This window comes from Solanum stenotomum, unplaced genomic scaffold (assembly GCF_019186545.1).
Source record: "Solanum stenotomum isolate F172 unplaced genomic scaffold, ASM1918654v1 scaffold13383, whole genome shotgun sequence".
Taxonomy (NCBI): domain Eukaryota; kingdom Viridiplantae; phylum Streptophyta; class Magnoliopsida; order Solanales; family Solanaceae; genus Solanum; species Solanum stenotomum.
In genome coordinates, this window is record NW_026022521.1 from 287,747 (window position 1) to 291,944 (window position 4,198).

At 36.4% G+C, this 4,198-nt stretch overlaps 1 pseudogene; it reads right to left on the reverse strand.

The window, feature by feature from the left end:
• Positions 1 to 1,675: 1,675 nt before the first annotated feature.
• On the reverse strand, positions 1,676 to 3,620 carry LOC125850056 (pentatricopeptide repeat-containing protein At2g45350, chloroplastic-like; annotated as a pseudogene).
• Between the last annotated feature and the right edge of the window lie 578 nt (positions 3,621 to 4,198).

Below are 4,198 nucleotides of genomic sequence, written 5' to 3' on the forward strand. Positions count from 1 at the left end.
TCCACTTGCAAACTAGTGTACCAGAAGTGCAATTTCTATTTAGTATCATATATGACCTCTTGCTATATGGAGTACTACCTTCATAGTACAAGTCATGTAGTTAATAACCAAGAGATCACTATCACATTTCAGCCTTTCTTGTTATCAAGAAGTAAAAAAACACAAAATCATATGAAATGTACAACAAAAAACAGTAACTCTACCCCATCTGCAATCTCATAAAAGGGAATAAAAGAAAAGAAAGAGAATATATAAAGAAATGGAGTATCCTAGGCTACATATTTTGGACATATGTCAAATTGAGCACTCTAAATTGATAATACTGAATGGTCCAACTTACTCTCCAAAATAGGCATGATGGAACCAAAAGTCAAGATGGCAAAACAACTTCATACTCCAGCTAACATCCAAATTCTTCTAATCCCAAACATGTGATCTTCTGACGTTTGATTCCACCACCACAAATTTCCAAACAAGTAAATAAGTATAAAGTTTTGGCTGGAACCAACAAGGACATAATGTCACTCATCATCCAAGGGTGAAGTTCACAAGCTTGATTATGTGGTTTTCATTCTTTACGAAACAAGAACGAGGAAATAATACACGTTTAGTCTGGATTTAACTCATATACACTGACAATGTAAAATTTTAACCATCCAATATATTTTCAGTTAACTAATTCCACTTATTATAGACGGTTATCTTTAATGGATAGAATTTAAGCTATTTCAATATATTAAGATAGGCTCTCGTGACCATTGACAAGAGAAGCTACTTTATATCTTCCGCCACTTTCTACTCTTGTGTTGCCTGTGAGTATTTTTTGTCCTTGGCAAAGTTGTCACCCTTCTCTTGGACCTCCTACTAATCATACTGTAGGGACTTCTTTAATTAACTAATACTACTCCCTCTGTTTCAAATGATGTGACAATATCTGATCACACACAAAATTTAAAATAAGAAAAGAACACTTGAAATTTATAGTCCAAAAACAAAGATTAAATATTTGTGTGACCGTAAATATCTCGTTAAGGGAAGATAAAGACAGACTAAAAAAGAAAATGTCTAATAATTGCAGTATGATTTTAAAATAATTCTTGGGAGTGGGAACCTAAGGTGGCTAAGGAAATTCAGAGCTGTAGTCTATTGGAATAATATGACTTTCTTTGGTAGGCTAACTCTAGTTTCCTACTCTAGTTGATATCATGTAGAGGGGTGACTATTGCCTCACTGTAATTTGAAAAATCCACCTACCTGTCGATGGCCTAATTTGAAGAGGACGTAAAATAATAAACCTTGGTAGGATTCCAACTTGGTCATTCTGAAATAATATCTTATCATTTTAGATCCTTCATTGATAACCAGTTTGAGAATCATTATTTAAAAGCATAGGGGAAGTTCATAAAATTTTGTAAGTTTAGCCGTTTCAAAATCAACATCAGACATACGAGTTTGAAGAAGGTAAAAGAGTGTTTAACTGTAGTTCTATATTGAACTTCTCTTATTAGATACATTGACTTGAATTTACAAGTTGCAGGATTGTTTTTCCTGGTGCTTTGGTAATTACAGAGGGACAGCTTAAAATAATTTTCCTGTCCAGAGCTAAAAGATGTTAATGACTAGTTAAATTTGGATTCGCGAATGGAGGTAAACTCCTCGAACACAAGGAGAGACCTCACAGCAATACACAAACCATCTGTAATGTGGAATATATTTCTTCAACTTGATCATGGTATTTGTCTCCTACAGAGAACTCATGGACAATTCCTTGGAGCTCAATCCTACTGCTGCCAACAGTTTTCTTCAGGTCCTTTTCTTTCATTATCGTTCGAACCCTTCTAATATAGTCCCACTTACCAAATTGAGCATATATGTTAGACAAAAGCACGTAGGAACTTGAATTATGAGAATTTAGTCCAACTAGTTGCTTATCCGTTTGGTCTCCAATGTGGACGTTTTCTTGATTCCTACATGAGCTTAGCAATGTTCACCAAACTACATCATTAGGATGGATTGGCATTTCATCGACAAATTTGATGGCCTCTTCCACATGCCCTGCTCGACTAAGGATGTCAACCATGCATCCATAATGCTGGAGCTTAGGTTCCATACGATGTGCCCTTCTCATGATCTCAAAACAGATCATGCCTTCCTTTACCAGTCCAGAATGAGCACAGGCATTCAAAACCGCAATAAATGAGATATCATCTATATCTAGTGAAAGTCTTTCCATCTCCATGAACAATTCGAAAGCTACGTCCCCAAAGCCATGAATAGCCAAACCACCAATCATAGCATTCCAGTGATCAACATTTTTTTCTTGGATGTCATTGAACACACCCATTGCACTATCTACGCTGCCACATTTTGCATACATGTCTATCAAAGCTACACCAAGCTTTCCAGCCACAAGAAACCCATTCTCCTCTATATAACAGTGCAGTGCAATCCCTTCATCAATATAACCTAACTCTGCAACTGCAGAAAGCGCAAGCAACGTGGTGGTACTATCAGGAGCAAGACTACTCCCTCTTAACATATCATGAAACACTTTTAATGCTTCAAGGCAGTGCCCATTCTTGACATACCCAGCCATAATAGCATTGCAGGAAATCACATCTCTTGCAGGCATGTCATCAAAATAACGTCTTGCAATATCAATCTTACCAATTTTTGCAAACCCATCTACCAGGCATGTCATCAAAATAACGTCTTGCAATATCAATCTTACCAATTTTTGCATACCCATCTACCATTATGGCCCAGCTAACAATATCCTTCTTCGGTATCATGTCAAATAAAGCAGTAGTCTTTTCAGCGTTTCCACTTTCGGGCATTTTATCAAACAGTTCACAAGCAACATCAAACCCTTGATCCAATTTGACATACCCAGTCAGCATAGCATTCCAAGAAACCAAATTCCTCATCTCTATTGGCATAAAATCAAACAAACGACAAGCAACATCAAGCATTCCACATTTCACATACCCATCAATCATAGTATTATACGAAACAGAGTCTCTCATACACATTCTATCAAACACGTGGTGGCCATAGTCAACAAACCCACACCTCACATACATGGAAATCAAACAATTTTGCAAAAACACATCAGACCCAAATCCTATTTTCCTCAATAACCCATGAACCTGCATTCCTCGCTTAACAAAACCCATTCTTGAACACGCTTTCAAAACTATAGATAAAGAATACTCATCCACAAAAACCCCATTTTCAAGCATCAAACAGAAAACTTCAAAAGCCTTATACGGGTCATTTCCATGTGAAAATGACTTCATTATGATATTCCAGAGAAATGGATCTTTTTTATTTCGCTTTGAACAACAGAAATCGTCAGAAAAGAAGAGAAACCGGGCAAATTCAACGATGGGTGTGTGAGGGGAAGAAGATAACTTCAAGATAAGTTTTGTGGTAAAAAATGGATTTTTTACAAGTCCTGTGGTTATCAATTGAGCATGAATTTGATCAATGTCCACTTGTGTTTTGCATTTCTGGGAGAAAGTCAGTGTTGGGTGTGCTAAGTTCCATGCTTGACTTGAATTTGCTACAAGAAGCATCAGTTTTGGTGCTTTGAATCCTTTGTTCTTGAGCTATGTACAAAGAGTCACTGTTCGTTAATTTCTTTAACGGCCAATAAAGCGGTAAAGAGGATTGATAAGTGGATTTTGTCAGTAATTGGGCTATAACGAATGTCCGTCCATAAAAATATGGGAACTACATAAATAGGCCGCAAAATACAAAATAATTATAATTCTATAGCTCAATATAGACTAATTAAGTAAGTATCCATACACCTAAAATAAAGAGGAATTTTCACATATAGCCACTCAAAAATAGTCTCATTACTCTTCATAATTATAGTTTGATAATTACAATTCGTAGCTACATGTTATAGAGAGGAGAGAGGTGAGCGAGAGAGGTGAATTATATATGTATATCGATTAGATAATTGTATATTATACATATGTATTTGTATATATGACAAGCGAGATTGGGAGAGGGAGGAGAAAGGCGAGTGAGAGAGGGCAGAGAGTGGGAGAGAAGTGAATTGTATATGTATATTGGTTAGAAAACTGTATATTATACATATGCATTTGTATATATGACAAGCGAGATTGGAAGAGGGAGGAGAGAGGCGAGCGAGATTGGGAGAAGGAGGAGAGAGGTAAGCGAGAGA